Source organism: Lissotriton vulgaris, chromosome 1_1 (assembly GCF_964263255.1).
Source record: "Lissotriton vulgaris chromosome 1_1, aLisVul1.2, whole genome shotgun sequence".
Taxonomy (NCBI): domain Eukaryota; kingdom Metazoa; phylum Chordata; class Amphibia; order Caudata; family Salamandridae; genus Lissotriton; species Lissotriton vulgaris.
The window spans coordinates 1,411,865,849-1,411,891,105 of NC_141685.1; the positions used below are offsets into that span (position 1 = coordinate 1,411,865,849).

Consider the following 25,257-nt stretch of genomic DNA (forward strand, 5'->3'; position numbering starts at 1 on the left):
AGACCTGAAATAAAAATTTATCAGCAAATCCTTGCAACTCTAAAGTAGCACGTGGACATTTTTACCCTTTAAAACGATCCTCTGCTATCCAAATCCTATCATTAAATTTGTGAGACTCTTATGTTTATGGGAGAAGATTCTATTCCTAATTATAATTTCAAGAGTTAATCTAATTAGACATACTGCCCCTGATTCTTTCTCCTAATCGTCGCTTCCTATGACTCTTCAGAGTATACAGACTAGACTCCATATTATGGATCGGCAAGAATCTACCTCTCCACATTTCAAATGTCAGAGATTCTGAGTTCAGCCAGTCTGAGGTGATAGATAATAGGTCTAGTGATGTTGCCACAAAGATCAAATACCCTTCCTTCCTTGAAGTCCTATTGGTTTGTGTATATTAATCAACCCTAGGAGCATCATTAGAGGTGTAAGAGTGACTGGTGTGTGAATTATATCACTCATAAGTTCTCCCATCTTGCCTATTATTAGTTTTAATTTGGGACATGTGAAAAACATATGGAGTATTTCGGCCTGGTCTGCCCCACATCTCATACATTTCCCATCCCCCCCGCCCCTCCCCATTTATATATTTTTGCTGGGGTACAATAAAGATTAAAAATCATCTTAAAATGTTGTATCCTGAAATGTGATGATAATATATTTTCCCTGATTTGAATTAACTCTTGTAGTACGAGCTCTTCCTTCTCAAGTCTTGAATTCCATTTAAGATTCTGAACCTCCAAATCGTCTGCTTGAGTCTCCATAATCAAGTCATATAAAATACCAATTCTATGTCTCCATCTAACTGCCTCAATTAGGGGGCTCTCATTCATCACACTAAGATCATTTTTCTTTTTAATCAAATAAATCCCAACTTTGTAAAAAATCTACCCTAAGTAGTCCATAGATTTCTTGTAGTTCTGAGAAGGAACTAATCTGGGATGCAATATACAAATCTCCAAGTATTCTAATACCCTTTTGTCTCCATCTTTCCATAACTCTATCCTGAAAAATAAAAGGTAATAATTGTGATGTGGACATAAATGTGTAAAAACGAATCCTACCTAGCTGAAGTTGCTATCTATCCTGATTCCATACCTCGTGTGCAGTTAATAACACATTGAATCAGTTTTTTTGTAATAACTTGTCTCTATATTTTTCAGCAAACAACCCTTTACTTCTGCCCCATCAACATTTGATAAATAGACTGCGCTTCTACAGCATCTATCATATCCTCCCCTTTTATCAGAATTCTCATATTTTGAAAGAGGCATGCCCAGTAGTAGAATGTGAAGTTTGGTATTGCCCATTCCTCCATATTCCAGGGAGGGTCATACATGGTTGGTTATGACTCCAAATAAAACTAGTACAGAGCGTCTCTAATTTTTGCAGATCGATCTTAGTAAACGTGAGAGGCACAGACCAAAAGATATATAAAACTTTAGGCAAAATACTCATTTTCTGAACATTACACCTTCCAAATAATGAGAGATGCAGACATTCAACTCTATTAAGCAGACATTTGATCTTTCCCAGCAACAGACCCCAATTTGCCTCAACCAATTGATCTAAACAGGCTTTAACTTTAATCCCTAGATATACCACCTCTTCAACAACCCTTGGATGTTTAAAAACAGCCTGATTAGTACAGACAATCTGGGTTTTTGCCTCATTTAATTTATAGCCCATATATAATCCAAACTGTTTCTCCACCTTTTTAATTTCCAATACTGCAATAACCGGGTATGCAGTGACTACATCGTCTGCATATGCGAATACCCTGTATTCTACCTGATTCTCATATATAGATTTGATCATAGTGTTTCGTTCAAGCATAGCCAAAATCAGATCTATGTTCAGGGCAAATAATAAGGGAGTAGGGCAACCCTATCTAGTTCCTCTAAAAATACCTATCAAATCCGATTCTAGACCCATAGCACAGATTTTTGCAGTGGGAGTCCTGTAAAGAGTCCTTATTGCTGCTATGAAGCTTATACCAAATCCTTTCCATTGCATTGCTGCCATTAGAAAATCCAAAGAGACACTGTCAAACGCCTTTTTAGCATCCAATAAAATCAGTCCGAGAGATGCTTCTTCATTAGGAAGATCAAATAACATAATGACCCTCCTGATGGGATTGACCATGCTCTTCCGGAAATAAAACCATGTTGCCTATGCAAGACTAAAGGTGCGATCACCCTAGACAGTCTGTTTGCTAGAATCTCCGCATATGGTTTTCCATCTCAATTCAACAGAGATCTGAAAATGACTATATTAGCTGATTTCCAGGAAGGAGGGATCTGTCCTGGCTGAGCCTTTTGGCATAGTAACAGCATATCATTACATAATTCTGTAGAAATTCCAAAGGGAGCATATCCGAACCAGCTGCCTTCCCTATAGATAAAGAGCTTATAGCTTCCGATAATTCATCTGGAGTAATGGGGGCATCAAGAGCAGCTTGATCTTCCTGGCTTAATTTGCTTCTATCCATATATTGTAATAGCTCCTCATAGCCCATACTAGGAGTTACTGAATCTTCTATATATAGATCTTTATAAAAGTCTTTGTTAAACTCTTTTAAAATCTCAGCTGGGGTCTCAACGACTCTCCACATTAGATCAGCCTCTTTTTGCATGATTTGTCTTGTATTGCCTTGCCATACTCATAGCATTCCTTCTCATGCGAGTGATATTTATTTGTGAACTCCGTACTGAAATACTGATTAATTTGGGCTTTGCAAGTAGCTTCCTCCTTCTGTACCTCAACTGTATCCTAGTTACTTTGCAGTCTCTATGCCCATTTACCTTCTGCTTTAATAAGCTCCTCATGCAGAGCCTGGATCTCCCTTTTTCTCTGCGTCCGTATAAATAAGCCAAAACTAAGAGCCTCTCCTCTGATTACAACTGTTAAGGCATGCCATGCAATCTCAATAGGTGCAGAATTCCTGTTAGTTTGCCAAAACTGTTCTAACCAACATCTAATGTGACTAACAAGCAAAGTTTCTAATAATAGCTTTCTATCAAACCTAAAAGCATGGCCGGACCAAATGAAGCCGGACAGCGGGATCTCAAGTATACTCTGGGAAATATCTCTATTTTAACCTCGGAAGCATAAAACAAAGATATGAAGAAATAATCTAATCTGACCCATTTATTAAATGGGAAAGAATAAAACTTAAAACCTGGATACATATACTTGCCCCATACATCTATAAGTCCATGATCAAACGCAAGACCCCATAAAGCTCTGAAAACCATAGGTTTCCTCCCTGAAAAACTACACCTCTTCATTTGTCAATTGGATACATCTAAATGAATATTAAGATCTCTACAAAGCACCAAGGGTATCAGCCATGAAGCCAGTTCTACATCAAGAAAATCCAAAATATCCATTTCAACACTATTCTAACCATCCAGTAAACATATTGTGAACCTGACTGAGCCAATGCAACATTCCACAACCACCCAGCAGCCACATCTTTCTACGAGAGTCCGTTCTGCAGATATAGCATGCTTTGTGAAGATAGCAACCCCAAAGTTCATTGTACTTTATTGTGTGCAGGCTAAGAGTGTAAACCCTAATTCCATAAGTGTCCCCAGCTTCCCAATGTTATATGGCTTTCCTGTATGCAGATTAGGTTAGGTTGCATAGACCTCCGTTGAAGAGCCACTCAATTTCTTTTATTTCTATCATTAAGTCCACAGTTATTAATGGAGCATATATGAAGCATTTGAATAATCATCGCTTGAACCCCATTAGCAGTACAATAAGTGTGTATAACTTGATTTTAAAAGCTTTAATCACCCAGGCCACTGCCTCCTCATCGCGCAGACACCCGCCCAGCCGATTGAAGGCTGACACGGTCGACTGTTGCCAGGGCAACGTGGCCATTCTCGAGCAGTGGACACGCCCATCCGCGCTGACCACGCCCCCTCACCACACTGTTTGAACGCGCGCTGATCAAGAGCGAGGCGTTCATTGAACTCACTCCTGAGGCAAAAAGCCGGGAGCTAGCATTGCATTTTACTTTGTGTGTATAACTTGATTTTAAAAGCTTTAATCACCCAGGCCACTGCCTCCTCATCGCGCAGACACCCGCCCAGCCGATTGAAGGCTGACGCGGTCGACTGTTGCCAGGGCAACGCCGCCATTCTCGAGCAGCGGACACGCCCATCCGCGCTGACCACGCCCCCTCACCACACTATTTGAACGCGCGCTGATCAAGAGCGAGGCGTTCATTGAACTCACTCCTGAGGCGAAAAGCCGGGAGGTAGCATTGCATTTTACTTTGTGTGTATAACTTGATTTTAAAAGCTTTAATCACCCAGGCCACTGCCTCCTCATCGCGCAGACACCCGCCCAGCCGATTGAAGGCTGACACGGTCGACTGTTGCCAGGGCAACGCCGCCATTCTCGAGCAGCGGACACGCCCATCCGCGCTGACCACGCCCCCTCACCACACTATTTGAACGCGCGCTGATCAAGAGCGAGGCGTTCATTGAACTCACTCCTGAGGCGAAAAGCCGGGAGCTAGCATTGCATTTTACTTTGTGTGTATAACTTGATTTTAAAAGCTTTAATCACCCAGGCCACTGCCTCCTCATCGCGCAGACACCCACCCAGCCGATTGAAGGCTGACACGGTCGACTGTTGCCAGGGCAACGCCGCCATTCTCGAGCAGTGGACACGCCCATCCGCGCTGACCACGCCCCCTCATCACACTATTTGAACGCGCGCTGATCAAGAGCGAGGCGTTCATTGAACTCACTCCTGAGGCGAAAAGCCGGGAGCTAGCATTGCATTTTACTTTGTGTGTATAACTTGATTTTAAAAGCTTTAATCACCCAGGCCACTGCCTCCTCATCGCGCAGACACCCGCCCAGCCGATTGAAGGCTGACGCGGTCGACTGTTGCCAGGGCAACGCCGCCATTCTCGAGCAGCGGACACGCCCATCCGCGCTGACCACGCCCCCTCACCACACTATTTGAACGCGCGCTGATCAAGAGCGAGGCGTTCATTGAACTCACTCCTGAGGCGAAAAGCCGGGAGCTAGCATTGCATTTTACTTTGTGTGTATAACTTGATTTTAAAAGCTTTAATCACCCAGGCCACTGCCTCCTCATCGCGCAGACACCCGCCCAGCCGATTGAAGGCTGACACGGTTGACTGTTGCCAGGGCAACGCCGCCATTCTCGAGCAGCGGACACGCCCATCCGTGCTGACCACGCCCCCTCACCACACTATTTGAACGCGCGCTGATCAAGAGCGAGGCGTTCATTGAACTCACTCCTGAGGCGAAAAGCCGGGAGCTAGCATTGCATTTTACTTTGTGTGTATAACTTGATTTTAAAAGCTTTAATCACCCAGGCCACTGCCTCCTCATCGCGCAGACACCCGCCCAGCCGATTGAAGGCTGACACGGTCGACTGTTGCCAGGGCAATGCCGCCATTCTCGAGCAGCAGACACGCCCATCCGCGCTGACCACGCCCCCTTACCACACTATTTGAACGCGCGCTGATCAAGAGCAAGGCGTTCATTGAACTCACTCCTGAGGCGAAAAGCCGGGAGCTAGCATTGCATTTTACTTTGTGTGTATAACTTGATTTTGAAAGCTGTAATCACCCAGGCCACTGCCTCCTCATCGCGCAGACACCCGCCCAGCCGATTGAAGGCTGACACGGTCGACTGTTGCCAGGGCAACACCGCCATTCTCGAGCAACGGACACGCCCATCCGCGCTGACCACGCCCCCTCACCACACTATTTGAACGCGCGCTGATCAAGAGCGAGGCGTTCATTGAACTCACTCCTGAGGCGAAAAGCCGGGAGCTAGCATTGCATTTTACTTTGTTTGTATAACTTGATTTTAAAAGCTTTAATCACCCAGGCCACTGCCTCCTCATCGCGCAGACACCCGCCCAGCCGATTGAAGTCTGACGCGGTCGACTGTTGCCAGGGCATCGCCGCCATTCTCGAGCAGCGGACAGGCCCATCCACGCTGACCACGCCCCCTCACCACACTATTTGAACGTGCGCTGCTCAAGAGCGAGGCGTTCATTGAACTCACTCCTGAGGCGAAAAGCCGGGAGCTAGCATTGCATTTTACTTTGTGTGTATAACTTGATTTTAAAAGCTTTAATCACCCAGGCCACTGCCTCCTCATCGCGCAGACACCCGCCCAGCCGATTGACGGCTGACACGGTCGACTGTTGCCAGGGCAACGCCGCCATTCTCGAGCAGCGGACACGCCCATCCGTGCTGACCACGCCCCCTCACCACACTATTTGAACGCGCGCTGATCAAGAGCGAGGCGTTCATTGAACTCACTCCTGAGGCGAAAAGCCGGGAGCTAGCATTGCATTTTACTTTGTGTGTATAACTTGATTTTAAAAGCTTTAATCACCCAGGCCACTGCCTCCTCATCGCGCAGACACTCGCCCAGCCGATTGAAGGCTGACACGGTCGACTGTTGCCAGGGCAACGCCGCCATTCTCGAGCAGCGGACACGCCCATCCGCGCTGACCACGCCCCCTCACCACACTATTTGAACGCGCGCTGATCAAGAGCGAGGCGTTCATTGAACTCACTCCTGAGGCGAAAAGCCGGGAGCTAGCATTGCATTTTACTTTGTGTGTATAACTTGATTTTAAAAGCTTTAATCACCCAGGTCACTGCCTCCTCATCGCGCAGACACCCGCCCAGCCGATTGAAGGCTGACGCGGTCGACTGTTGCCGGGGCATCGCCGCCATTCTCGAGCAGCGGACACGCCCATCCGCGCTGACCACCCCCCCTCACCACACTATTTGAACGCGCGCTGATCAAGAGCGAGGCGTTCATTGAACTCACTCCTGAGGCGAAAAGCCGGGAGCTAGCACTGCATTTTACTTTGTGTGTATAACTTGATTTTAAAAGCTTTAATTACCCAGGCCACTGCATCCTCATCGTGCAGACACCCGCCCAGCCGATTGAAGGCTGACATGGTCGACTGTTGCCAGGGCAACGCCGCCATTCTTGAGCCGGTCCTGTCCTCGGATGCTTGATTCCGTTCTGGGAAGGACATGGCTTTTGTAGTTCGGACTGGACTGTTCCCATGGGGCACAGGGTCAGAGCTGATTTGCATATCGCCATTGTCTAACCCAGGGTGGTGTGGAGTGCAAAAAAACGATGGATTTGGGCCCAGATCTTTTGATTGGGTTGAATGTGTGACATTGATCCACATTCGGTCCATCACCTGTTTTGTTTGCAATTACCGCCATAAGTGTGCTGGGGATGCTCAGACGTGGGTTCCAGGCACTCCACACCACTGGAGTCAAGCTAGCCGGGCTGATGAGAGGTGTTACCTCGAAACCGGTCCGGTCCTCGGATGCTTGATTCCGTTCTGGGAAGGACATGGCTTTTGTAGTTCGGACTGGACTGTTCCCATGGGGCACAGGGTCAGAGCTGATTTGCATATCGCCATTGTCTAACCCAGGGTGGTGTGGAGTGCAAAAAACGATGGATTTGGGCCCAGAACTTTTGACTGGGTTGAATGTGTGACATTGATCCACATTCGGTCCATCACCTGTTTTGTTTGCAATTACCGCCATTCTCGAGCAGCGGACACGCCCATCCGCGCTGACCACGCCCCCTCACCACACTATTTGAACGTGCGCTGATCAAGAGCGTGGCGCTTATTGAACTCACTCCTGAGGCAAAAAGCCGGGAGCTAGCATTGCATTTTACTTTGTGTGTATAACTTGATTTTAAAAGCTTTAATCACCCAGGCCACTGCCTCCTCATCGCGCAGACACCCGCCCAGCCGATTGAAGGCTGACACGGTCGACTGTTGCCAGGGCAACGCCGCCATTCTCGAGCAGCGGACACGCCCATCCGCGCTGACCACGCCCTCTCAGCACACTATTTGAACGCACGCTGATCAAGAGCGAGGCGTTCATTGAACTCACTCCTGAGGCGAAAAGCCGGGAGGTAGCATTGCATTTTACTTTGTGTGTATAACTTGATTTTAAAAGCTTTAATCACCCAGGCCACTGCCTCCTCATCGCGCAGACACCCGCCCAGCCGATTGAAGGCTGACACGGTCGACTGTTGCCAGGGCAACGCCGCCATTCTCGAGCAGCGGACACGCCCATCCGCGCTGACCACGCCCCCTCACCACACTATTTGAACGCGCGCTGATCAAGAGCGAGGCGTTCATTGAACTCACTCCTGAGGCGAAAAGCCGGGAGCTAGCATTGCATTTTACTTTGTGTGTATAACTTGATTTTAAAAGCTTTAATCACCCAGGCCACTGCCTCCTCATCGCGCAGACACCCGCCCAGCCGATTGAAGGCTGACACGGTCGACTGTTGCCAGGGCAACGCCGCCATTCTCGAGCAGCGGACACGCCCATCCGCGCTGACCACGCCCCCTCACCACACTATTTGAACGCGCGCTGATCAAGAGCGAGGCGTTCATTGAACTCACTCCTGAGGCGAAAAGCCGGGAGCTAGCATTGCATTTTACTTTGTGTGTATAACTTGATTTTAAAAGCTTTAATCACCCAGGCCACTGCCTCCTCATCGCGCAGACACCCGCCCAGCCGATTGAAGGCTGACACGGTCGACTGTTGCCAGGGCAACGCCGCCATTCTCGAGCAGCGGACACGCCCATCCGCGCTGACCACGCCCCCTCACCACACTATTTGAACGCGCGCTGATCAAGAGCGAGGCGTTCATTGAACTCACTCCTGAGGCGAAAAGCCGGGAGCTAGCATTGCATTTTACTTTGTGTGTATAACTTGATTTTAAAAGCTTTAATCACCCAGGCCACTGCCTCCTCATCGCGCAGACACCCACCCAGCCGATTGAAGGCTGACACGGTCGACTGTTGCCAGGGCAACGCCGCCATTCTCGAGCAGTGGACACGCCCATCCGCGCTGACCACGCCCCCTCACCACACTATTTGAACGCGCGCTGATCAAGAGCGAGGCGTTCATTGAACTCACTCCTGAGGCGAAAAGCCAGGAGCTAGCATTGCATTTTACTTTGTGTGTATAACTTGATTTTAAAAGCTTTAATCACCCAGGCCACTGCCTCCTCATCGCGCAGACACCCGCCCAGCCGATTGAAGGCTGACGCGGTCGACTGTTGCCAGGGCAACGCCGCCATTCTCGAGCAGCGGACACGCCCATCCGCGCTGACCACGCCCCCTCACCACACTATTTGAACGCGCGCTGATCAAGAGCGAGGCGTTCATTGAACTCACTCCTGAGGCGAAAAGCCGGGAGCTAGCATTGCATTTTACTTTGTGTGTATAACTTGATTTTAAAAGCTTTAATCACCCAGGCCACTGCCTCCTCATCGCGCAGACACCCGCCCAGCCGATTGAAGGCTGACACGGTTGACTGTTGCCAGGGCAACGCCGCCATTCTCGAGCAGCGGACACGCCCATCCGTGCTGACCACGCCCCCTCACCACACTATTTGAACGCGCGCTGATCAAGAGCGAGGCGTTCATTGAACTCACTCCTGAGGCGAAAAGCCGGGAGCTAGCATTGCATTTTACTTTGTGTGTATAACTTGATTTTAAAAGCTTTAATCACCCAGGCCACTGCCTCCTCATCGCGCAGACACCCGCCCAGCCGATTGAAGGCTGACACGGTCGACTGTTGCCAGGGCAATGCCGCCATTCTCGAGCAGCAGACACGCCCATCCGCGCTGACCACGCCCCCTTACCACACTATTTGAACGCGCGCTGATCAAGAGCAAGGCGTTCATTGAACTCACTCCTGAGGCGAAAAGCCGGGAGCTAGCATTGCATTTTACTTTGTGTGTATAACTTGATTTTGAAAGCTGTAATCACCCAGGCCACTGCCTCCTCATCGCGCAGACACCCGCCCAGCCGATTGAAGGCTGACACGGTCGACTGTTGCCAGGGCAACACCGCCATTCTCGAGCAACGGACACGCCCATCCGCGCTGACCACGCCCCCTCACCACACTATTTGAACGCGCGCTGATCAAGAGCGAGGCGTTCATTGAACTCACTCCTGAGGCGAAAAGCCGGGAGCTAGCATTGCATTTTACTTTGTTTGTATAACTTGATTTTAAAAGCTTTAATCACCCAGGCCACTGCCTCCTCATCGCGCAGACACCCGCCCAGCCGATTGAAGTCTGACGCGGTCGACTGTTGCCAGGGCATCGCCGCCATTCTCGAGCAGCGGACAGGCCCATCCACGCTGACCACGCCCCCTCACCACACTATTTGAACGTGCGCTGCTCAAGAGCGAGGCGTTCATTGAACTCACTCCTGAGGCGAAAAGCCGGGAGCTAGCATTGCATTTTACTTTGTGTGTATAACTTGATTTTAAAAGCTTTAATCACCCAGGCCACTGCCTCCTCATCGCGCAGACACCCGCCCAGCCGATTGACGGCTGACACGGTCGACTGTTGCCAGGGCAACGCCGCCATTCTCGAGCAGCGGACACGCCCATCCGTGCTGACCATGCCCCCTCACCACACTATTTGAACGCGCGCTGATCAAGAGCGAGGCGTTCATTGAACTCACTCCTGAGGCGAAAAGCCGGGAGCTAGCATTGCATTTTACTTTGTGTGTATAACTTGATTTTAAAAGCTTTAATCACCCAGGCCACTGCCTCCTCATCGCGCAGACACTCGCCCAGCCGATTGAAGGCTGACACGGTCGACTGTTGCCAGGGCAACGCCGCCATTCTCGAGCAGCGGACACGCCCATCCGCGCTGACCACGCCCCCTCACCACACTATTTGAACGCGCGCTGATCAAGAGCGAGGCGTTCATTGAACTCACTCCTGAGGCGAAAAGCCGGGAGCTAGCATTGCATTTTACTTTGTGTGTATAACTTGATTTTAAAAGCTTTAATCACCCAGGCCACTGCCTCCTCATCGCGCAGACACCCGCCCAGCCGATTGAAGGCTGACGCGGTCGACTGTTGCCGGGGCATCGCCGCCATTCTCGAGCAGCGGACACGCCCATCCGCGCTGACCACCCCCCCTCACCACACTATTTGAACGCGCGCTGATCAAGAGCGAGGCGTTCATTGAACTCACTCCTGAGGCGAAAAGCCGGGAGCTAGCATTGCATTTTACTTTGTGTGTATAACTTGATTTTAAAAGCTTTAATTACCCAGGCCACTGCATCCTCATCGTGCAGACACCCGCCCAGCCGATTGAAGGCTGACATGGTCGACTGTTGCCAGGGCAACGCCGCCATTCTTGAGCCGGTCCGGTCCTCGGATGCTTGATTCCGTTCTGGGAAGGACATGGCTTTTGTAGTTCGGACTGGACTGTTCCCATGGGGCACAGGGTCAGAGCTGATTTGCATATCGCCATTGTCTAACCCAGGGTGGTGTGGAGTGCAAAAAAACGATGGATTTGGGCCCAGATCTTTTGATTGGGTTGAATGTGTGACATTGATCCACATTCGGTCCATCACCTGTTTTGTTTGCAATTACCGCCATAAGTGTGCTGGGGATGCTCAGACGTGGGTTCCAGGCACTCCACACCACTGGAGTCAAGCTAGCCGGGCTGATGAGAGGTGTTACCTCGAAACCGGTCCGGTCCTCGGATGCTTGATTCCGTTCTGGGAAGGACATGGCTTTTGTAGTTCGGACTGGACTGTTCCCATGGGGCACAGGGTCAGAGCTGATTTGCATATCGCCATTGTCTAACCCAGGGTGGTGTGGAGTGCAAAAAACGATGGATTTGGGCCCAGAACTTTTGACTGGGTTGAATGTGTGACATTGATCCACATTCGGTCCATCACCTGTTTTGTTTGCAATTACCGCCATTCTCGAGCAGCGGACACGCCCATCCGCGCTGACCACGCCCCCTCACCACACTATTTGAACGTGCGCTGATCAAGAGCGTGGCGCTTATTGAACTCACTCCTGAGGCAAAAAGCCGGGAGCTAGCATTGCATTTTACTTTGTGTGTATAACTTGATTTTAAAAGCTTTAATCACCCAGGCCACTGCCTCCTCATCGCGCAGACACCCGCCCAGCCGATTGAAGGCTGACACGGTCGACTGTTGCCAGGGCAACGCCGCCATTCTCGAGCAGCGGACACGCCCATCCGCGCTGACCACGCCCTCTCAGCACACTATTTGAACGCGCGCTGATCAAGAGCGAGGCGTTCATTGAACTCACTCCTGAGGCGAAAAGCCGGGAGGTAGCATTGCATTTTACTTTGTGTGTATAACTTGATTTTAAAAGCTTTAATCACCCAGGCCACTGCCTCCTCATCGCGCAGACACCCGCCCAGCCGATTGAAGGCTGACACGGTCGACTGTTGCCAGGGCAACGCCGCCATTCTCGAGCAGCGGACACGCCCATCCGCGCTGACCACGCCCCCTCACCACACTATTTGAACGCGCGCTGATCAAGAGCGAGGCGTTCATTGAACTCACTCCTGAGGCGAAAAGCCGGGAGCTAGCATTGCATTTTACTTTGTGTGTATAACTTGATTTTAAAAGCTTTAATCACCAAGGCCACTGCCTCCTCATCGCGCAGACACCCACCCAGCCGATTGAAGGCTGACGCGGTCGACTGTTGCCAGGGCAACGCCGCCATTCTCGAGCAGCGGACACGCCCATCCGCGCTGACCACGCCCCCTCACCACGTCTCTGGATGATAAATCATGTACAGCAACCGGAAGCGCAGCGGACGAGCGCAGCGGGCGTGACAATTGCGCGCCGAAGGCGCGCATAAGGCAAGCTCGTCTGCGCTCGTCCGCGCCGAGGACGGGCCCAGGGCCACCCCCCCTGCCTCTCAAGTCCCACGCCCGGATACTGATACGGTGAGATTTAACTATACTTCTGCCGAGTTACTGAACCTCAGACACATAGCAGAAATACCCCAAGCTCCTCCACATTTCGGATATACTAATTCTAACTTAGGCCCGCACAAATGCCCAACTTGTACAAAGGATACTCCTAATCCCCCTAAGACTGTCCCACAACAAGTGCTAGCAGCTCTAATAAACGCTAGATCACTTCCCAAACACAAGCTGGAAATAGCCGACCTGATCGATACACATAAACTGGATCTATTATTCATCACGGAGACATGGGGGGATGAGGCCGCCGGCCCAGACTTTAGAGCGGCCACTCCGACCAACTACAGTGTCTGCAGACTGGACAGACCTAAAAAAAAGGGTGGAGGCATAGCAATTATTTATAAGGACCAGTTCAAACTTACAATGGTACAATCAAATTACTCTGAGTATGAGGCTTTTCTCTTCACCATTGGCCTCTCGGCCAAAACATCATTCAAGGGTATGTTAATTCACCGCCCTCCTGGGTCAAGATCTAAGTTTCTAGCCAATATAGGCAATATGATTGAAGCCTCGGCAGGATCTCCACATTTCACCTTACTAGGAGATTTTAATTTTCACCTCGAAGCCCTCCACGACCCGGACACAGCACAGCTAACGACCGATTTAGCCGCTGTCGGCCTGCTGCAAATGGTAAAAGTACCCACGCACCAAGCAGGCCACACTTTAGATGGTCTATTTACCAACAACCCTCATATATCCGTCACCCAGGTAATCCCCCTGATCTGGACAGACCACGCAGTGATCTGTTTCTCCATAGAGATCAACTCCGTCAAACCCCCTTCCACATCTTCATCTCTAGTCGCCTTTAGAGACTGGAAACATATTAACCTTGTTCATTTAACGGAGATGATGCAAGATAGCCATATCCCCAACGAACAGGATCCTACTCTAGCGTCCTCTAATTACCTGACTAATCTAAATATAGCATGTAACAAATTAGCCCCGATTAAAACCTCCCACCGCAGTAGGAAACTCCCTTCAGCACAGTGGTTTACGGAGCCCCTACGAACCCAGAGACAGTATTGCAGGAACCTGGAAAGGCAGTGGCGCCGCCATTACAGCCCTGCTGACAAAATAACCTAAAAAAACGCTCTCTCCAATTACAAAAAACTCATAAACTCCGAAAAAAGTCGCTATTATACTTCCCAAATCAACCAGGCAAAAAACTCGGTAGGGGAATTATTTCAGGTGGTCACTCATCTGTCCAACCCCCCCGCCCCCCGCCTAGAAGGTTCCCAGGCTCTATCGGATGCTTTGGCCAGCTTCTTTGAGAATAAGGTCAGTACCATCTTTCTGACCTTCTCTCACTCCTCTTCTCCCCCCACCCCCATGGCACCCTCCATCAGCAACCCACCGCTCTTTTCATCCTTCGAAGCAACTAACCAGGAGCACATTCAACATCTGGTAGCCAGCACCAAATCTGGATCCCCCCTCGACCCATGCCCCCCTGCCATCCTGAATCTCATCCCGGAAGCTATCTCTCCTGCATTATCCACAATCTGCAACGCTATGTTTCTAACAGGCACCTATCCATCAGTTTGGAAGAAGGCTATTATTAAGCCACTTCTAAAAAAGCCAACACTCGACCCCCTTCGCCCTGCCAGCTATAGACCAATTGCCTGTCTCCCCTTCCCAGCCAAGATCTTCGAAAAAATAATGAACACCCAACTCTCGAAATTTATTAACGAGAACGACCTACTCGATGACACCCAGTTCGGTTTCAGACAAGGTCATGGAACGGAGACAGCACTACTCAAAGCAGCAGATGAAATAAGAGCCACGATGGACAAGGGAGGATGGGCGGTTCTAATACTTTTGGATCTCTCCACTGCCTTTGACACGGTCGATCATGTCACATTGATCGACCGTGTCTCGGCTTTAGGAATAAGAGGCAAAGCCAAAGATCTTATCGCCTCATTTCTGGCAAACCGCCCCCAGACAGTCAAGATGGGTAACTACACCTCCCAGACCTTTTCTCTCCCTTGCGGAGGACCACTGGGCTCCTCGCTAAGTCCGACGCTTTTTAACATTTATGTATCGGACTTAGCGAGGGTGATAAAATCCTACGGAATTGCCCTAACAACGTACGCAGATGACACCCAACTAGTGTTATCGGTACACAACGATGGTACTCTAGTCGCAGCCAACTTCCAAGAGGGTATGAAGGCGATAAGTTCCTGGATGTCATCAAACTGTCTCAAACTAAACTCCGATAAGACGGAGGTGATGACATTTGGGAACTTGCAGCCTGCCTGGTCCTTTCAGTGGTGGCCATCTCAGCTGGGGCCCCCCCCCAACCGGTAGTCAAGGTGCGTAATCTGGGAGTCATATTTAACAGCAAGATGACTTTCCTCCAACATGCCAACGCAGTGGTATCTTCCTCCTTCTATATCCTAAAAAGGATTAAAAAAACTACTCCCTTACTTACCGCCGTCCGCGGGCAAAACCCTAATCAGCACCTTGGTGTTCTCGAGAACAGACTACTGCAATGCCCTACTTCTGAATGCTCAGGAAAAGGTACTCAATAAGCTACAGACGGTGCAAAACGCCGCAGCCAGAATTCTATTATCCATCCCCAAATTTACTTCGACTTCTCCCTACATCAGAGAGCTGCATTGGCTCCCAATTAGGAGTTGGATCAAATTCAAGGCTCTATGTATAGCCTACAAAGCTATCAATAATCCTGGCCCACAGTTCCTAAAAAAAGCTCTCTGCCCGCTGGAACATTCTAGGACCTTACGATCATCTTCAGCCCATTTGCTGAAGGTTCCACGGACAAGAAAGACCAACTGGGGAGATAGATGCTTTACCATAGCAACTGCCAAATTGTGGAACACACTACCATTCCACATCAAAACCGCCCCCACGCTATTAAATTTCAGAAAGAGTCTCAAAACATGGTTGTTTTCATTCTAACTCCCCTACATCTCAAGAAGTGAGTTCTGTAAACGCTAGCGCCGAGACACCCGTACGGGTACTTGCGCGCTTCAAAAATCGCATAAATAAATAAATAAATAAATAAGTACCCCTGTGTTTTTGCATTACTACTGAAAGAAGCCCACTAGACCCGTTAAAGCTCCTTGAGAATATTGACCAATGTTTACACTCAATTTTCGGTTTATGTAATAAAATATTGCTATCTTTCTTATTCCTTCTAAAATAAACTGCTTATTATTCTCTCCTTCCCCACCCACACACTCTATGCTCCCCCCACTATCCCCTGCCCATGCCCTCTCTCCACCCTCTCCCCATCCTTCCCCATCCTTCCCCATCCTTCCCCAGAAGTACTCCTCCTACAGACCCACCCTTCAGAGCAATAGGACCAACTTGGCCCGTTGTGCTGGATTGCGATCACCCAGGCCCCATTCTTTATATGAAGTACTCGATTAACCATGACTAAGTCGTCCTACTGTTTCTTCATTTTGAAATACCTGTAACCCTTAACCTATAGTATCCAGAGATGCCAAGAATGCCTTTGCCCACATTTCAGACACAACAAATTGGGCTGTATCTTTCAAAATAACTTTAAACTTTGCTGGGTTTAAAAAGAAAACCTGACTCCTTCACCTGGAACAGTGAAATTAGCTGTCTAAGTTGGCATCGTTTCTCCACAGTCATCTGACAGTAATATTGCCTAACAAAAAATGCATAGTCTTTTCCCTGTCTTTTCCTTTCTGGACGTGCCAAATCATACAGGGCTTGGCGTAGCAGAAAATTATTCAGACATATTAAAACTGCCCTATTTCTTACACACTCTTGACCCGCCCGTGAGTTCAATTTAAATGGAAAACAATGAGCCCACTGTACTTCAAGATCCCAACCAATGTACATTTATTTAAGGCAACCGTTCAAAAAAATTATAATTTGTGCTAATGAATAAGCAATAAAAGTCAGAAAGAACCAAGGCAACAAACTGTTAATCAAAAATACAAAAATAGCATTTATTAGATTCTTAACAATTGAATAACTTGTAATATTCATACATTCACTTTCATGTCCTTCAATCAGGCTCCCATGCACACTAAGTACAGATTAAAAACATTGTTGGAAAGATGACAATGATGCCTTGACACAATATATAAAAAGCATATTCAATTGAAAACTGAGTGGCAAAAATACAAGTGGCTGGTGGTGTCCCAACACCATTGCAAGAGTTCAGGAAAGGCCTCCTTAGATAATTCCATGATAAACTTGCGAACATCTGACCCTTCCACCCCCTCTAGAACCCCCAGTACTTCTAGGTTATTTTGTCATTGACAATTCTCCAGATCAGACAATTTCCATTGAGTATTATCTCTCTGGGCTCTGAGCATATCCGTTGCTTCCTCTTGTGCTGATAGTTCATCTTCTAATGTTGATATTCTATTCTCAGTCTCCGCAATCAGTTACACAAATTGTGAACATGATTTGGCCACTCAGCCAATAGCATTCTGCATTCTATGGCACGCTGTTTGCGTACTTTGACTCTCTGTTCTTATCTCGTCCCAATGTTCCATTATGCTTTTATAAATGGCCCTCAATGATATCTTGTCTGATATATCATGAACTGAGGAGTCCATCCAAGCCTTATCAGTCCCCTCCAGGGGCCTCTGTCCAAGTTCTCCAAGTATTGGGTTAAATGAGTAGTCCCATGACAGTCCATCCGTACCTTCATTTAAATCTCATTTACCAGGCACATCCTTCTTCCTAACAGTGTCTCAAACCATTGCAGAAGCTGCACCTCCAGCAGGGGTTCCCCCTCCCTACATGTACATTGCTTGAATTACTCCATCTACTGCCCAATGACTTCCTTCTAAAATCCTGTGATCTAGGGGAGAATACTCGTCACTGGACTAGTCTGACTGGTCATACAGAGAGAAGAACTTGTCCCCAGGGTCCACCTCAGTGCCACCCACATCATATGAACTTACAGTTCCTTTTCGGACCCCAGTGGAAATTGGCCTCTGATGCTTCCTTGACTGTCTTATTTTGGCCGGAGGCTTCCCCTTTGTCTGTATCCAGATTAGCCCCCTCTCCTTTCACGGTTATCTTTTGGTACATCTGAGGATTGGGGGGAGATACTGACTGATCTAATGCTGGCAATGGTGTAACCTATCCCCCACCAAAGCATTTGTAGTAACTTGTGTAGTCCCAGAGCTATTGCTCACCTCAAGTGAGCTCCCAGCCTCCACCTCCACTCACTTATTCACAGCGAGCTGTGTTGGGGCTCCTCCTGCTTCCAAGGCTGGAAGATTTTTTGTCCAGAATTTGGCCATGAAGAGGGTCTCTGGTGTCAACTTTTTCCCTCCCCCGGGGAGCTTCTCCGGACTTGCGTCAGGTTTATTTGATTGATTCATCCCGGACCGCTAAGTCCCCGGCTCAGCTTTAGCTGTATACTGCGGATTTGCAGAGCTGCGAGTCTTCAACCCTCTTGCAGTATTGGGCGGCATTCTAGTAAGCGCAGAGCAGCGACGGCGCCCAGTCCTGTCAAAGACTGACAACAATTTTGGGAGATCCGCAGGCAGGTAGCCCATCCAAGAGGTAAGGGTTATGTAAAAAAATGCCAACCAGCATGACTTAAGCTGTAAGTGCTCCAAATCATCATATAAGATAGTCACTCTGCTGCGTCAACTATTACTCAGAAGTGAGGACAGTGGGGGGCTCATTGCGATGAACGTGTTACACACGGCCGTCATCTTGCCCCCCCTATGGTGTCTGCCATTCCAATTGCATCTAGCAATGTTTGTACTAAGATAGCACCTGGTAAAGAAGGATTATAACTCTTTAGCAAATCATCTCTGATGTTGTGTCCCCCAGCTTGAGAAACCTCATTTTGTCACAGACTCTTTTTTCCCTTAAAATGTTTTCCTAGGCATTCTTTCAAGGACTAACAGACCTGAAGGATTTGACGCTATTGATATGATTAGCTCTCGCCACCTTTCCATTACTCAAATCAAGGTGTGAATGCACTCACAGTCAGTGCATTATCACCAGATGTACTTTCCTGGCCTTGGCCCTTGTGTCTTACTTGGAACTGTGAAAATTGATCTCTTCCTCACCCTCCTCTTCTCTTCTGTTTTGGTGATTCTAACTCTAGCAATTTGGTTTTACTTGTATGCATATTTTCTAGAAGGCACTTGTTTAGCCTGGAGAACCTGACCTTACGGGCCAGGCAGCGCAGGGCACGCCTAAGATATCCGGGTTCACCTGCTTTGGCAGACAGAGACACGTGACACTCTGTTAGGCATAGAAAAGCAGATTTATTCGCTGCAGCTAAGCACAGTTGTCCTGTAAGTACACCAATGGTAGGTTCTCAGGAGACTGCCACTTCATTCCGTGGCGCACAAACTATTATAGTACACAAGTTTACAATGCCAAATCCCAAAACATACAAAATTGACGAATAGGAATAGTTCGAAAACAAGTTATCGAATGTCTAAAACACACCCTCCTTTCAGACCCTGTGTGCTCTCCTCCCTACAGGTTAATCAAAACTAGTGCCCGTAATTCAATTTGCAGGTGGTAGAACATGTTGAATGCTACAAAGGACAGTCTATGTAACAAGAGAACACACGAAGAGAATAGCGAAGGCCAGTTAAACAAGATAAAGTCAAGAAGAATGGTGGGACCCAAATAGTGGAGTAAAACATGGATTAATCAGTCTAGACATGGATTTACGAAACTCGAGAGACCCTGACATAGGTTTTATAAACATAGGCAGAAGTTATTCTTTAACGGAAAGGACACGTAGCAGCTGCAAAAGCAAAAACATCGCGTTCACCACGTCCGCCGTGCTGCCTGAGTGAGGCAACACAAAATGGCGGGTAAATACAAAATGGCAGCGGGATACGAAGCAAAGTCGAAAAACCACGGAACCTCAGACCCTCCTTTTGCCATACTCAGGCAAAGCACAAAAGACTCATGTTAGTCTGAATCTATATCAATGGTCATGAGGTCATTGAGGTGTTGCTGCAACATCATTCTGATGTTCTCTGTTTCTGGTGGTACCGGCTTAGAAACACACACAGTGGCACAAAGTCCGCAAATAGCTGGACCGCACTGTAAACAGAGGCAACAAGAGAAGATGATTGCTAGAATCGCTCCAAGGAAAGTTAACACCTTCCATCCCCATGTGGACAGTAGTCCCCAAAACCATCCCATCACAGACCAATCTCCAGTTTCCTGATGAATGGACTCGGAGATGACATGTAGCTTAGAGATGGCTTGGTATACCGTAGGGGCATTATCTGGAACGTAAACGCAGCAACTGGACCCAATCAGTTTACAGTCTCCGCCTCTATCAGCCAAGACAATGTCTAGAACTATTCGGTTCTGCAAAGTCATAAGGCGATCCGCCTGAAGTTCAGCTTTCAAATTATTCAGTGCTCCAGAAGTTATATTTATGGTAGCATCGACCACACAAACCAAGCGTCTGATGTTTCTACTATCTGCCATTGGACCCCAAAAAGGAAGAATTCCTTTCAGGAAACCTCCTCCGTCTTTTCCAGCCGTGTCTTCTGCATCAATAACCCCTCTAACCAATCTCTTTCTATGGTGATCTGCAGGAGCAGTATATGTCGGAGGGAGAAGGAAAGCTATATAACATGTCCCCGAGAAATGTGTGGGAAGCCATATATAAGCTTTATCATGACAGATAAAATATGTGCCTTGTGATGGAACTAACGGTGAAGGAGTCAGGGGTGTATAGACGTATATATGGGAACAATTACTCTTTTCTTGCTTAACTTTGGTATTCTAACCATTTATTTGTAAACACAGATTACCTCTCTGGGGTAAAACCCAAATTGGTGCAAATTTCTTCTGTTTAATCTTATCAGTGAGACTAGTGACATACCGGGTCACATTCCATCCATCATAAGCTCTCTTCTCATCCTTGGGAATTTTAATAATATCAGCGATTTTTGCCATGGTCACTATTCCCTTGATCAAAGAGCTATGACTGAAATCCACTCCACCAATATAGGACCCACCAGGAGGATATCGGAGTAGGTTCTGGTATGCATTAGAGAATATAGCCAGATAAGCCCAAGCAGAACCTTTGTACGTGAATGGAAGGACTAAATACGGCATCCCTCTCTCTGTGTTATGTGGTATGAGCCCACAAACCCAACAATCAGTAGTATTCACTATCAATTGATGTTGATGCAAGAGTTGGATAAATGAGTTGTTAAAATACTCCATTCTTCTCATCTGCTCATGGTCTGGGAGTGCAGAAAATTTATGTGGAGAAATAGTAGTAGAGGGAATCAAAGAAGTAGAAGTAGAGACAGGTGTCGGCTGCATACTGTGTACAATCCATCCTACACATACTAATAAACTGCATAAACATATTGAAATACATAGTGCTACGCCACAACGACTAAATATTAATTTCTTATACTACTTTCTTTTCATTGTTTTTACATCATTCTCTTTTCCTGCGCTATCCATTACTCTAAAGGCGTTGCTCACGATAATCACTTGGCTGTGATTGTTAGCCTTCCTATGACACTGCACGTCCTGTTGACCTAGTCACTATTCGGGCCACGCCTAAGACTCCTACCGTGACCCTGCAACTTGATGGATAGTGGAAAAGGAATCTTTCACTTTTTAACACAAGGCAAGAATTAGAACACACAAAACTTTAATTGTCTCTAGGCAACCTTTCTCTCAGGTTGTATCCTGTCTTGCCAGGTATTGTTTGGTCCTTGAACAATGTTTCTGGATCCGACGTGTTTAGTCAAAGATGTGGAGATACAGCTTCCTGTAAAACGTTGTCGTCCTCTTTCTCGGAACTAGTCCAATCCAGGCGTGCACTGCTAAACGGTACAAATTTGGGTACCTTCTCACATTCACTGTCACCAACGCCTTCTCGGACCCACTGGTTAAGGTAAAGGCAATGGTACCCGCTTACAGTGCACGCCGTGGATCCAATTTCGCTTCCCAACGACCTTTACTGCTGTACGGGTGGTGAGTAGGACTTGTGTAGGCGGCCCCCAACGAAGTTCCAGATTCTTTTTCCTCTGGAAGTTTTTCAGACACACCCAGTCTCCAGGTTGGATGGAGTGTCCTGGATCTGAGGAGGCCTCCGGCAAAGCGTTTTGGACCTGTTGACGAATAACACGCAATTTAGTGGTGAGGTCGTGCAAATAGTGAACCAACAATGGATACGGAATGTCTGAATACTTTTTGGGGCGAGGGACTCCCCAAACATTAGCAGGGTGCCCAAAAACTATTTCATATGGGCTAAGCCCCAAACGAGAATGGACAATCTAGGCTTGACTACGGTAACATCTTATATCTGGGTTCCAATTTAGCTGTGATTAGGGGGCTTCAGCTTGTCCAGAACTCCGCAGCCAGGCTGCTATGTAAGATCCCTAGGACAGCAAGGATCTCTAAGCACCTTAAGGACCTGCACTGGCTTAGAATTGAGAACCGGGTTCGGTTCAAAGCGTTGACCTACATGTTTAAGATCAAGGCAGGGACCGCACCAAAGTACCTGCAAAAACTGGTTAGGCCCTATGTTCCTGCACGCAACCTCCGTTCTCTAAATGGAGCAAACTTTGTGGTTCCTAGATTTAAACTGGCCCGTGTGGGGGGAAAGTCCTTTTCCCATCTGGGACCTGTCCTTTGGAACTCCCTTCCCTTAGCCTTGCGTAAGGAGGAAAAGCTCGCCAGTTTTAAGAAAGGCGTTAAAACTTGGCTCTTTAATAAATAATTGCGGTCTTTGACCAGGTTGCTTTCTGTGTTTTCGGCCTCCCAGTCCTGGCGCCGGGAAACCCTTTGTGGGTATCTGCGCGCATTATAAGTGCAAAAAATAAATAAATAAATAAATTGTTGAGAGAAGTGCCAAGGGCAAGGCGTCAGGCCAGGAGAGGCCTGTACTAGTCTGAATCTTTCCTAACTTAAGTTTGAGAGTGCCATTATAACACCCTACCAAACCCGCTGACTGAGGATGGTTTGCCGCATGAAATTTATGTCTAATTCCAAGACCCACACATACTTTCTGCATAATCTGACCTACAAATTCACTCCCATTGTCACTCCAGACAATGCGCGGCACACCAAACCTCGGGAAAAACTCTTTCAGAAAGATTTTGGCAGTGGACAAAGCAGTATTGTCCTTTAGGGGGTAGGCCTCTATCCATCTGGAAAAGGCACAAACCACCACCAGGACATACTTAAGGTTATTGAAACGCTCCATATGGATGTAGTCTATTTGTAGTACCTCAAGAGGATATGTAGGGGGAGCAAAGTGTCCTGCTGGAGTTGGAGTTCCCTTTCCCGGATTATGCATTAAGCAAACAATACAATGCTTCACTACATTTTCTGCACATTTAGGAATATTTTCATTTTGCCATACTGGAGCTAAGAGTTTACATATACCCCTTGAATTAATATGGGCTGGTCCATGAGCCATGGTGACCACAGGTAGTACATACGCATCCGGTAACAACCATCTCTGATGCTCTGACAATTCCGTCCAACATCCCATCGTATCCAACATTCCCGTACTTTCTTTCCACGTACTCAATTCTTTCTCAGTTGCTTCTTTCTGAATCATCTTCACGCTTTCTACTGTATCCTCACACATACCAGCATCTGGGACCCAATTTGCCGGTCCTGCAACATACATTCGACCCTCAACATTCTGTGCCATTTCTTTCGCTATTTCATCTGCAAATGCATTTCCCGACCTACGTCATCAGTAATCTTTTAATGCGCACTACACTTCACAATCGCTATTTGAGTGGGCAAGGCAAGGGATTCAAGAAGGTCACTCACCAACTGACCATGCTGTATTTTAGTGCCGTAGGAGGTAAAGAATCCTCTCTCTCTCCACAAACGGCCGAAACTATGGGCAACGCCAAACGCGTATTGGCTATCTGTATAAATAGTCACACTTTTTCCTTTCGCCAACACACATGCTCTTGTCAACGCAATCAACTCTGCAGCTTGCGCTGCATGCTGTGAAATGCGTGCAGTTTCCACTATCGTATGTAAAGTTGTAACAGCATAAGCTGCTGTCGTCTCGCCATTAGGAAGTTTAAAACAGGACCCATCTACCCACAAGATCCCCTCGGGATCCGTAAGAGGTGTATCTTTCAAATCGACTCGACCCTTACTTTCTTCTTCCGTACGAAGAAAACAATCATGCTGTTCTTGTACATTTTTCTCATCCAAAATAGGCAACAATATTGCTGGATTCAGAACATTACATCTCCTGATATGTATATGACTTGCTAACAACGTCAACTCATATCCTGACAAACCAGCACTCATTAAGTGCTGGGTTTTTGTCCTGTTTAAAAGAGTATCTACTGCGTGTGGAACTGAGGAAATATAAATGTTATGGTCAAGTAATGTTCCCTAACGTGTACCCCACCGTCTCCATGTACCAGTTTAAAATGCATGTAACTTCCCTCCTATGCCAGCTATGAAGACGCAAATACATTTGCGTCCAACGTTAACTTGTCCTCTTTCAGACCCACCCTGAATGGGTTGAATATTCCGTTCCTAAGTATGCTATGGCAACGTCTTTTCGTGGTGTACTTTACACGTTTTTCAGCTCTGGCGAAGTAGGCCCTGAATTCTGCCATCGAGCCTTTTCCTGCCTTCTGACTCTGAACGTCTCAGCCTGGGCTGCCTCTGTACCCGTGACCTCTGCCTTACTCCCTGCGCGGCTCACGGCGCTTAGCTCAGCCTGCTGCCTGCCAAGACTGTATTCAACCTTCGCATTATCTGTTCCGCTCCTCGAAAATGCCTTTCTACCTACTAGTTTAAGTAAACATTCTTCCAGCTGCAGAGCAAAGGGCCCGGCCTCACTGTCTCCGTGCAAGTAATTCATAGTCTCTGTTACCATGGTAGGCCCATGCCCCCTCTCATCTCATGCAGACACTTAGACGCTTATACACACACTCACAGTCAGTATAGAATAGCTTCTGCCCCAGAGACCTTTCCCTTTTGATAATATGGTTCCCAAACATCAGATATCTGATATGATATAGGTACGAGTTGATCTGACATGCCAGACTTCTGTCTCTTTCCGCTAGTGTAAATGTCAAGTCCCCTGCACCCTCCAGTTTCACGTCAATCACACGTCATGCAGCTGCGCGCGCATCCAGACCTCAGATTTCTGCTGACATTGCAAGATTCTGCCATGTACCCGCCTACTTGTGACACCTACATATGACGTTTCTTGTCACACCTCTATGTACACGCCTAGTTCACGCCTTCTCATTACGTATCACTACCACGTGTGTGCTTTTATCTTGTTTCTCTCAGCTGTTACGCCTACTGTATTGGTTTCTATTATATGAATTAAGTATATAAGCTATGTATTGTCAATAAAATATTGCTCTATCCCTTCCTGCACCCCAGTGGTGGCAGGAACATGATATCCGGTCTGGTACCATTCCTTTTTA

At 47.6% G+C, this 25,257-nt stretch overlaps 1 pseudogene; it reads right to left on the minus strand.

The window, feature by feature from the left end:
• Positions 1-19,756: 19,756 nt before the first annotated feature.
• Positions 19,757-21,136, minus strand: LOC147750617 (endogenous retrovirus group PABLB member 1 Env polyprotein-like; annotated as a pseudogene).
• Between the last annotated feature and the right edge of the window lie 4,121 nt (positions 21,137-25,257).